At 32.9% G+C, this 12,436-nt stretch overlaps 1 long non-coding RNA gene and 1 pseudogene across 2 annotated transcripts; one reads left to right on the top strand and one right to left on the bottom strand.

The window, feature by feature from the left end:
• The first annotated feature begins 1,974 nt into the window (after positions 1-1,974).
• Positions 1,975-7,932, top strand: LOC146909992 (F-box/FBD/LRR-repeat protein At5g53840-like; annotated as a pseudogene). The gene is made up of 4 exons (XR_015019963.1): positions 1,975-2,789; positions 6,551-6,901; positions 7,172-7,342; positions 7,565-7,932. The product of XR_015019963.1 is annotated as an F-box/FBD/LRR-repeat protein At5g53840-like (transcript).
• A 3,317-nt stretch (positions 7,933-11,249) lies between these two features.
• LOC146909991 (uncharacterized) lies at positions 11,250-12,436 on the bottom strand. Its single transcript, XR_015019443.1, has 2 exons — positions 11,797-12,436; positions 11,250-11,665 (listed from the first exon to the last, which is right to left on the bottom strand). It is a non-coding gene; the product is annotated as an uncharacterized LOC146909991 (long non-coding RNA).

The following is a 12,436-nucleotide window of genomic DNA, read 5'->3' as shown; positions in this document are numbered from 1 at the left end:
AAGGCTATGAGTATAAGCAAGTGGTAATACACAAAGATGTTTAGGCTAGCAATATGAAAAAAAAAAAAAAAATTAAGAAGTCAAACTAACCCACCAAAATTAAAATTGAGAAGAATCAAACTTAATATCGTAAAGAGGAACACACTTCAAGGTTTCAAACCAACGCCACCAGACCAACCCAAATGGGTTGCTAGCAATGTGTGGACGAATTTTGAACTAAATGAAAATTGAGGTGATTTTGGTATGACCGGGTTATTTCAACATGTTGGTGGTAGAGCTAGTCTTACATAGACACAATCATAAATAAAACTATTGGGGAATTAGTCACTTTAGTTCCTGAATAGGAAAGGAGTCGTCATTTTAGTCCCTGAATGCAGATAAATTGCAAAACAGTCCCTGAATGTAGACTCTGTTAGTCAATTTAGTCCCTGAATGCAGACTCCGTTAGTCAATTTAGTCCCTGAATGTAGACTACGTTAGTCACTTTAGTCCCTGAAATTGACCAACAAAGTCTACATTCAGGGACTGCTTTGCAATTTCTCTGCATTCAGGGACTAAAGTGACTACTCCTTTCATATTCAAGGAGTAAAGTGACTAATTCCCCTAAAACTAATTGGACACTATGAGTGACATATGATGGTCTAGGTCATGAATAGGGATAACTAGAAGAAAATCACAACCATATATTGCTCGTGAACATCCAAATCTACTTTCTTTCTTGTGATCATGTCAAATTTTATTTCCATATCTTGAACATGTTTACTAAAAATGACACTGACCAAAACATGTTGGACTTTAAGAGAGACGATGTCTTTACTATTTAGACTGCTAAAGTCAAAATCTGGAATCGTACCACGACGACGATCCAAAACACTATTAAAATCAGAATTCATATCATATATCTCATTGTCTCTCAATATATGATCAGGTAACATCCAAAATCGCGCCTTGAAAACCACAATTAAGTTAAAAAAAAGTATTCACTTCGATCATTAGTATAAGCAAGAAAAAAAATCATTTTTTTATTTGAATAATGGTGTATCTAATCAATAGCTTGTTTTTCAATGAATTTAATAATTTTTTTGTTTTTTACTCCACCCATCTCGAAATAATTGTATCTAGTATTTTTTTTTATCGTAAAATAATTGTCAGTTTCTTTAGAATACACATGTAACACTTATTTATTTTTTTACTAGTATACCTTATTTATCGAATTTTATCCAACTTAATTATTTTACTAACAATAATTAATAAATAATATTAATTTTATCATTAAATCAATACAATTAATCATTTCTTAAAAAACCTACATAAACTTTAAACATCGATTATTACTTACAATTATTTTGAAATGGAGAAAGAGGATTAGTAACTTTTTTAACTTCATGGAAGATGTAACTACGGAATATCCGTATCCGTATCTTATACAATGTCCAATACAAATAATACATCTCTATCGGTATTCGCGTTTAGAACCGGAGCTAGGGAATCCTACTCTCCGCCAACCGGCGTAGAAGCACTGTGGTAAAACTTCGTTGACGCCACACCCATCTCGAAGCCCTCTGCATAACCTTCATCGTCGTAAGGTACAATGAAAAATGTTTCACTTGTTGTCTGTTGCCATGAGACATGCGATTTGCACTTGATTTATCACGCCACGCTTGTTTGCACCAAAGGTGTTCATTTGAGGTTGTTTTCCAACTTTGACTCTCGTTTGGCTCATTTGAGCTATAAGAGTTGTAAATTGTGATTGATAATTCAGGATTTTTTGTGTTTTTGAGAAAAGTTTCTTTTTTTTTTCTTTTTTGAAGAAGCTAATTTAACACACCAAAATTGACACAGAAGAAAATCACATTGAGACCTTGAACATACTCTAAGGTGTCAAGTCAATATCACCAGACGAAAGTAGGTTTAGATATAAACAAACTTGTTATTAGAGGTCTTTCACCGTATGAAATCACTGAGTTTGTCCGTGTTCCTTTACTTCCTTGAAACACTAGTAAAAGCAACAAAGAAAAAGTGGTAGTGAGAAAACTTAAGATAAGAAAACTTATATTCAAGGATATTTTGAATCATGATGGCTTTCAGGCAAATGGAAATTATTTTTGTAGCTTGTCTAGTTCACCTAATTAATGGATGATAACATTATTTTTTATACCATTTGTCATTTCATTATATTTGTAGGAATTCACTACAAGCATGAACTCTTGTTTTATTACTGCATCTGATAGACATGAGAATGAGCCTTCCAAGAGGCAAATATCCAGTGCCGGTCAAGATATCATAAGCAACCTACCTGTCTCTATCATTGGCCACATTTTTTCTTTTCTTTCTATTAAAGATGCAGTTCGCACTAGTGTTTTATCACAGAGGTGGATATACATGTGGACATTGGTCACTGAGCTAAGTTTTCGAGATAATATGAGCATTTATTCTCTCTCTAAGATAAACAAAACTAGATTTTTGAACTTTGTATGCAGGGTGCTGTTTCATCTGAATAGTGCAAGCATCAATACATTTTCTCTTTATCTTTCAGAGGAGTATGACCCCTACATTATCAATCAGTGGATATCTGTTATTTCAAATAAAAGAGTAAAAAAAATTAGTGTTCGTTCGCTTAAAGAATGCAACATTTCATGTTATCCCATTTTCAAATGCCAGTCCTTGGAGGAATTGGTGTTGGGGATGGGTCATTCTGTTATCCAATTTCCCTCCTTTGTTTGTCTCTCATCCCTCAGTGTCTTGCATTTGATTACAATCAGGACTGGAATGACAATTACTTGTTACTCTTCTATGTTGGAAAAATTAGACATAAAATTATTATAAGGTAATAAACAACAAGAAATATTAGCATCAAAATAATAGTACACTAAATACAATAGAATAGAGAATAAGTAAACTTATCGATTATTGACTGAGGCGTGCACGAAGCACTGGGCTTAAGAGTATTTCGCCACCCCAGATAGGTTACCCGATGCAGTAGGTCTCATAGCTAGTACTCTCCAGGATACAACAATCACATCTTGCTAGCACCGCACGTGAATTAGCAAGGTCTCATGAACCACTTTTAGATGCTCGAGGGAACTTAATTTATATTTATTATTAGAGAACAAAAAATAAAAAGTAGAAGCTAATATGCATGTTCTATACACTCTGTTCCTTTGTTCTCAAACCCATATCTTATATACACATAATAAAAGAGAGCTCCTTCTTAATTGCAAATTGAAACCGAAAGTAATGGAAATAATGCAGTGTAAAGGCTATTTAGTCAAGCATGGAAACGGTTAGTCCCATCAAAAAAGGAATTGGAAAAAACGTGTATATGACTTAGTCAAGAGAAAGAATCAATTGATAATAATTAATAATAATAATAATTAACTTTAAAATAAATTAACAAATAAAATTCCAACAATCCCCCACAATTTATTTTAAAGTTTTAGGTGTTCCCAAGAGCGTGAAAAATCAATGCATAAGCACTAGTGTCTTTTGGACTATGAACTAGCACATAGAGCAAATGAAATTTGACCCACTAGAATGTCGGTGAGATTATAACCTCTATGAACCTCATTCCGTATGTGAATCAGTGACCTCATCACTCACATTGATCTCTCGTCCAAAGTTTGTTCAACGCGGTGTGGTGCATTTTGGCCTTGCACCTATGCCTGGTTTACATGAGTGGCTCTAGAAAGTCTGCCCAAGCTTTCATAGAGGCGGCCCCACCTCCAACACTCATATAGGTAAATCTATCAAGTGTACACCACAGTCAAGTACACCACTCAAATAAATGAGCTATAGATTTATTAAGAGTTTATAAACTCAACCTTCAACGCTGTAGTTTACACTATCCTACACCATAGGGATGAATTTTCAAAAATAAAATGGATAGTGTCTCATCAAATTGACAAGTGACTTGTTCTTACCCATATGAACATAGCCTTGCAAATTTTCACAATCTATGTTGGGTTACCATCACTCTCAATTTTTGTATTGGACATAATCCATCCCCCTTCGATGTATTGGACATAATCCATCCCCCTTCGATGTATATATATTTCTCACTATACAGCTGTATCACAAATAATACATTGACCAAGACGTCTCTCAGTCAGTATCTCATATATATTATCAAATCATCATCTATGATATATTATCATAGGTTTGCTTAAATAAATTCTAAGCAATAACACCCCCACATAGGAGAAAATTAAATCTATTTTTAGATTTATTGCACATGTCTACTTGAAAATACTTTCAAGCGACAACGCCCCCACATTGGGTAGATATAAACTCATTTGTGGATTTATATTAGCCTACTTGAATTATTTCCAAGTGACGACACCCCCACATTGGAGAAAATAAATCCACGTTTAGATTTATTATACAGGTCTACTTGAAAAGTTTTTCAGGCGACAACGCCCCCACATTGGGTAAATATAAATTCATGTGTGAATTTTATTCAGGTCTACTTGAATTATTTTTCAAGTGACGACACCCCCACATTGGGGAAAATAAATCCACGCAAATATAGATTTTTCACATCATTGTATTATTTAATACAATGGATAATCCAGTATGTCACCAAAAAATTTAAGGTGAATCTCAATGTATATATCTCATGAGTTTAACGAGTGCCACAAAATATATTCAGATCTGCTTAAATTCATTTTAAGCGACAACATAACATCTTTATTTTACTCGTTTCATTCATGCATATCTATATGCATCTTCATAATTGCTGCCAATAATTATTCGCAATGATATAAAATTATCTCATACAAAATAAGAACCACAATATTATAAAGGCAATACACAAGGTAATATTGATTTGGCAGCACAAGGTCATGTAATACTCTTATAACAAATGCAGGACCAATCGAGAAAGCTTGCTTAAAATGATATATCAACACAAAGTTATTTCTAAAAAACATCTCACATTCAACAATAAGCATGCAATTTTCTAAAACAATAATTCATCAACTAGAACATCAAAATATAACATGCTTTATAGGAGTCCTTAATCACAAAGTTGAAGACACAAAAAATGAAGAAATCATTTAATGTCAACTCAAACTAAATACAAAACAACTTCACACAAAAATATTCAGATTAACAATCATCTCAAAGCTTTACACATTTTGAATACATTTAAATAAGTTTTCAACTACTCTTGTTTGCATCAAATCTATTAGCCATATAATACTTCATGAAATTCAGTTTTTAACATGATAAATCAATGTATTCATATTGTTTAATCAGAACAAAGAGTAATGCAATAAAACAATATAAAGCCTTATAGAAACTTAAGTTCAAAATTACTGGTCATAAGTCACAAACAAACTAGTTCTTAATTTGCAACAGATTTTCAAAATGTCTCTTTAATCAAACAATACTATATTTTTAATCAAGGAAATCATCAATTTTGAACGTGATTAAAGATATCATACATGCTCAAATAATTCGGCAGAAACATGCACCAAACATTTCATGGTTGTAAAAGCAAAAAGTAATTTTAATTTAACAAATAAAAGTGGAGTGGATAGAACCTGGAGTACATGCATCTAATATAATTTGCAGGGACGACATTGTTCTCCATGTTCTTGTACAGCGACCAATTCACCAAACACCATTGAAAATTTATATTTAACAAGCATCCTCCAATTCACCAAAACTAAACATGATTAGATATAAGAGTAAATATATGGCTTTCATAAAGTTATTCTCCATTATATATAAAATCAATTTCACTAGTTAAACTCATGGTGCATCCTTCATAGTTTTTCATCAAAATAATCCGAACGGGTTAGTGCTGATAAATTCTTATTCAACAGTATAAAGAATTTTGAAATAAGAATTAATAACAAGTACTCATTATAATAATAATAATAAAAATAAAAATAAAAATCTATGCCAGCAAAATACTCTTAAGATTGTTGGAAAAATTAGACATAGAATTATTATAAGGTAATAAACAACAAGAAATATTAGCATCAAAATAATAGTACACTAAATACAATAGAATAGAGAATAAATAAACTTATCGATTATTGACTGAGGCGTGCACGAAGCACTGGGCTTAAGAGTATTTCGCCACCCCGGATAGGTTACCCGATGCAGTAGGTCTCATAGCTAGTACTCTCCAGGATACAACAGTCACATCTTGCTAGCACCGCACGTGAATTAGCAAGGTCTCATGAACCACTTTTGGATGCTCGAGGAAACTTAATTTATATTTATTATTAGAGAACAAAAAATGAAAAGTAGAAGCTAATATGCATGTTCTATACACTCTGTTCCTTTGTTCTCAAACCCATATCTTACATACACATAAAAGAGAGCTCCTTCTTAATTGCAAATTGAAACCGAAAGTAATGGAAATAATGCAGTGTAAAGGCTATTTAGTCAAGCATGAAACGGTTAGTCCCATCAAAAAAGGAATTGGAAAAAACGTGTATATGACTTAGTCAAGAGAAAGAATCAATTAATAATAATTAATAATAATAATAATAATAATAATTAACTTTAAAATAAATTAACAAATAAAATTCCAACATTCTAATGAGTCAAACGAGTTAACACTTAATTTCCCAGTTCTTCGAGAGTATAAGACATATGCTTGCACTTGGTTAGGTGTAAAGTGTGTCACTTTAGAAGTTCCTCTACTTGAAGTGGTTACTATAATTAATGATGATCGTTTTTCGCGATCTGATGTGTCACACGCAGAAATTAAGATTCATGCTTCAAATATTATGAAATTTTGTTATGAAGGTTATGTATCATCCGAGACCGTTTTGCTAGATGCACAACAACTTCAAAGGTCGAGATGCAACAAATGGGGATTTTTGTTCGCAAGCTTTTCAGTATTAATGTGGAACGTTTAGTGCTTTATCTGCGTCTTAATCCGGTATGTTTTCTTGCTTCAACCTTTAAGTTAATGTTGATAAGAAGAAATTTACACTGTCATATCAAAATTGAACAACTAAATTTGAAATTAGTGAGTAAAATACAAGGCTCAGGAAACTTTTCAATAATTTATCTCTGGTGGTTAAAACACTTTCACATATTATATGATTATGAAGTTTGGAACTTTCAATAGTGAAAAATTGTTTGATTGTTCATTTCATTTACTCCATCTCTTGGATTATTTCTTACTATGTCGTCCTAACATGAACAGATTTTGCCCTTTGCCGTCCCGGATCTTGCACAAACGAAACATTGTTTAGCTAATATTTCGGCATTTGGAATGTTGGGTCATCTGCAGCTACTCTTTGTTAACATTGAAATTTTGTTAGGCTTACTTTTAAAATCACCGTGTCTGGAGACTCTAGTTTTAAGGGGTTTAAAGGTTTGTGATTGATGCTCTTTTAATTTTACAAAACTCATTTAAGATAAGGTCTTTTGGTTTAATAGTAAAAATATAAGTGAAAACAAGATATCTATCTGTTTTTGTAATTTAATTTAAGATAAAAACATAATATTTGTTTAAGCTTTTCCATTATCTTGATTGAACCAATTCGTGTAATATTAAGAAGTTCCGTTTCTTTCTTTCTTTTTTTCTGATCATCAGGCTATAGATTCTGACGAAGAACCGCTGAATTTTGCAATTGTACCCGACTGCTTTTTATCTACCCTTAAAAGAGGTACAATTTGAAGATTTCGCAGGTAGTAAGCATGAATTAAGTTTTGCTAAATTTGTTATGGAAAAAGATCAGGTTTTGGAGCGTATTAGTTTCTTATGTTGTCATAAGCTGCGCGGGGCGGAATTTGAAAAAGTTAGAGAGGAGATATTTTTAGTTAAGAGAAGTTTTACTAGTAGAATTTTCAAGTAATCTGGTTACTGAAGATATTTAATAGTGTGGGGAATACACTTTTCATATTTTTAATTGAACATTGTTCTTGGATAAATGTATTTCAAAACATTATTGCTAATTTTATTATTGCACATTAGATTTCAGTATGATTATGTGTTGTCTTCAAAAGGTTGAATTACTTTGATCTAAAAAAGTTGTAATAGAGTCATTGAACTAAATTATAAAGGGGCAAATCTTTAGAGGCTAAAATTGCTCGAAAAAGTTGGAGGTCAAATTCACACAATTATGATATTTGGAATCCAAAAATGTAATTAAGCTATATTTTTTGTCATTACAATTTATGAAGAAAAAAAAATAGGAAAATGAAGTACAATTTGTGAAACACATCTCCATATTATATGTACTTTGGAACTCTAGCATGACAACATTATTCTAGGTACACTAATCATGGTTATTCTGAGATGACAAAGATTGAATTTAATTAATTACATTCCATCTCAAAAAAATTGAACACATCTCACATACATGTAACACCTTTATTTCTATATCTAAAACAAAAATAAGGCATGCTTTCCGGCTGGTCTCTCAACAAATTTGACGTGGTACTTATTGGCAAAATCAAAAATCAACTTGCTAGACTTAAAAATATGAATTTTTATACCACCAAAGTCGACGATAATAGTGTGGTCCTTCCCTAATCAGAATTAAAATTTAGGAACAAAATCTGACATTAAGCACAGTTACATTGGTATAGGGACAAACATAACTTTGAACTTGTAGATAATATTTAGAACTGATGACAATTAGATAGTTGATAGAGTATAATGAAGTTCTTCACTAATTGTTGATGTCTATGTGATTTCCAACAAATTTGTTAATAGCCATATACAAGCATGATCAACAACTAAAGTCACATATCAGCGAAAAACTACCACAAAGATATCAAAGTAAGCAAGAATTGTATATGGGAGAGAGCAATTGAGTACAAAGACTTCTCATTTCTGATCGAAAAATGAAAGGTAGATACAAAATGATACAAGGGGAGCAATTGAGTACAAGGAACTTTCTTGCTAAATGACTTTATTACAATCTAAAGAATTGCAAAGTAATGGGAAAACAAAAGCTGAATTTGCATACAGATCATGCTGAGCCAGAGAGACATTTGAATGAGCAGCTTGAAAGGCGTATAAACCGTGGTTCAAGCTACCCTTGCCGATCACTTGCAAAAGCTTCTTGTCCTGAATCAAGAAAGCATCATCGGTGAAGGACAAAGAGTAACCAGAATTTCGTAAAAGAGAACTGACTGAAATGAGATTAATGAGAAACTCGGGAATGAAAAGTACTATTTTTAAAAGTTAAATTTGGTTGCAGAAACTGATATTTGGCAACTATTTAGCAATGTGACAAGTTTATTTGACAATTTAGAATAGGAATCAAAACATTCCAAAGAACAAGAAATGTGTGAAGCTGCTTGTAATGAATCAAGATAAGGACTATATTGAGTTGATTGTATTAAATATCTTAGTGGATGAGTCATACTCCCTCCGTCCCGGAATAACTGACCCATTTTCTAAAAAAAAATATCCCAAAATAACTGACCCATTTCAATTTTCAATACAACTTTCATCATTCCCAATACAATATAACACTAAATAATACTACTTTTATCATTCCCAATACAATATATTCCACTTTCCCCTTTATTTATACACTTTTCTTAATCTGTGTGAAAAACCAAAGTAGGTCAATTATACCGGGACGGAGGTAGTAATGTTTTAGAATGATCTTGATAAATCATTCATGATGAGCCATAGGTGAAGTTCTTAGAATATCAAGGTTATAAATAAGTGATTGATCATTGTAATCATAATCAAATCAAATGAGTGAAGAATTTAGTAATGTTAGAGTAGTCTTAGTATAGCTTATTCTCTCAATGAAAGCACCAATTGTTATGAACAATTTTAAAACCGTATTGTATAACGTAAAACCTTAACTCAGGTCATAATTGTTGTTTCATGAGTTTACATGCAACACTGTGATATCTGATTACTTATTAAACTCAATGTTCTGCAGGTTAAGAACTTGGATTTGGGAAATGAGATTATGGTGTGGAACTTACTGTGTATAACTTGGTCTTAGTTAATAGAAGTATCTTCATATAAATGTTAGAATACTGCTATCAACCAGGTTTGGAATTTGACACATTTAAGGTTCACCAAATAAGTGCAATTGAACCTCAAATTGCATTTATGTTTTGTAGGTCTCAACTCCTTACATTTTATTGAGCAGGGTATGTAGTGCTTTCTTCTGTTCATAAGTAAATGAGCTTTAACTCCTATTATTAGTGTGGTTAAAAATATGCACATCACAGCCATATACTTAAAATTTATAGCAAAACATATTTAAACGAAGCAGTGTTTGATCATTGACTAACAATCTGAGTAGATTGATGAGCAAGATTCATCGAAATTTGAGGTTCAACAACCTGCAGTAACCCAATAGCCAACCTCCTCGTCAAATCTTCAACTTGTATTTTCACCATATCCCTCCTCATTCCTATGTCTTCAACATCCTTTTTACTAGTTGAAATAGACACTTTATTTGGTGGCGTGGGTTCAGTTATAGTCCCAAATGCACGTAAACCGGACCACCTCAATTTTTTTTAAGCTGACCTCCAACTGATATTCAATCCAACATATTAGTCTAGATGAGCCGAGCAATCCTTATAAAGTGGCGTAGTAATGCCGATCCAATTGTAGATTTCTAACAAACTAGTCTGAATTTCGGAGACTCAAAGAATAGAGGAGACGTCGTTTCTTCTCCTGCACACTCAGAGTAGTTTGAATTGATTCCAAACTGATTCAGTTCAAATTGTCTTCGGCTTGGTTGATAATAAATAATGTTTGAGTTCTGGCTCTAGTTCTGTTCAAATTGTCTTAAATTGTAGCACCGTGGATTTGATGCTGGCTTATTCATGAGAAATATTCTTGACGTTTCTGTTAAAACTAAACCACCATTATTATAGTGATCATTCAAATCACTCATTATAAGTGATTCTAATTCTTTTGTGTAGCTAAAATCCTTTGAGACAATGACATTGACATTGATGGTTTTTCTGTTCTTTCATTCCCTTCCTTTTAAAAGATTCGATACTGAGGAAGGGCTTGCGTGTAGCTGGATCAATTCCTTGCTTCATTAGCTATTTCGACGCAAAGGTAAACCACTTGCTACTATATTTATACAGCTAACAGTTGGTTGCTGCTCCATTTAAACTGACTGAACCAAGTAATAAGCGTAAGCTTTACTAAATAGGTTTAATAGGTTTTGTTTCAATTCAACATCTATTCTGCATTGGCCAAATTTCAACTTAATGTGCCTGCATTCTCCTTCTACAAGTTAGAGGCGTGTAGAAGAAGATACAAAAAGAGGCTGCTAAAGAACTCATTCCTCCTGTTGGAGGTGTTTGGTAAAGATAATGTCATCTTTTCATTTGAAGAGAAAATACATTTCTTACAAAGTACATATATATCTCCAAAAATATACATCATTTCCGCATGATAGCAGCTAAATTGAAATACAAAGCAAAACAGATTGAGTGAATATCTGTAAGTAGTTCTTAATCACCCCCAACGTGCGTTCTCAATTCTAATGTTTGGACTCACCAACAAAGTCCTTTGTGCCATCCAGCAAAATGAAGCCAAGAAGGAAAGCAAGTAGAAAGTAGCAGACTCTAATGGATTGCTCTGATTCGAAACAAGTACATGTTTTGAGTGCATTTGTTTGAAGCTATACCTCATTCATTCTCATTCTTTTCTTGCGCAACATATCAGCATGGGCAACAAATTGAAGTACCTAACCTGTCTCAAAGCAAATCAATGAGAATTCGAAGACATATAACGGAATTATTGTTAGAACCAAACTTAATTATAAACTCTAGAGTCAATCATGTCAATCATCAGAAATAACAAATCTATATGCGGAAGCGTACCTGAATTCATATTCGGAGATTGTTGATGTGGTAATGGCCTTCCAGATCAACACACACTCTCACTGAGAGAACCCTTTGTTATTCTCTTGATCTCCTTGTGATGATGGGATGTCAGCAAAGAACGGCGGCTTGGTGTGTGTGACCTGGGGACCATGACCTCTTTATTTATAGCCCCCAAATTAGGGTTAACTATTGGTATTTCTATTTTAGCCCATCATAAAAATAGAATTACCCATTAGTCTCTACACATTAAAAGCCCACACCCTATTAGATACTCATAAGCCCACTTTAGCCAAACCTTATTAGATCACTTTAATTGGGCCTAACTTAAATGACAGTCCACAATACATAATTATTCACATATAAGGCCAATGTTGGATTAATGATCCAACAATCTCCCACTTGGACTATATGTGCAACCTTATAATTATGCATTGCAAAAATTATCCTTATGAGCTCAAATGACTGTCGTTACTGAATGTATCTATAACCAATCCGGTCCATCAATAATGCCAACATAGGATCAAAGCAGTTTCCGTTACAACTATCGTAACTAAACCCATCAATGGTCACATATGCTAACACAAAAGAATGACATGGATCATGATGTGGATGTGTAGCATGGAATTTTCATGTCATG

The sequence above is a fragment of the Medicago sativa genome, chromosome 7 (assembly GCF_051527215.1).
Source record: "Medicago sativa cultivar Bolivia chromosome 7, Bolivia_mono, whole genome shotgun sequence".
NCBI lineage: Eukaryota > Viridiplantae > Streptophyta > Magnoliopsida > Fabales > Fabaceae > Medicago > Medicago sativa.
The sequence above is the reverse complement of the archived record's forward strand: the minus strand, read 5'-3'. Positions and strand labels throughout refer to the sequence as shown.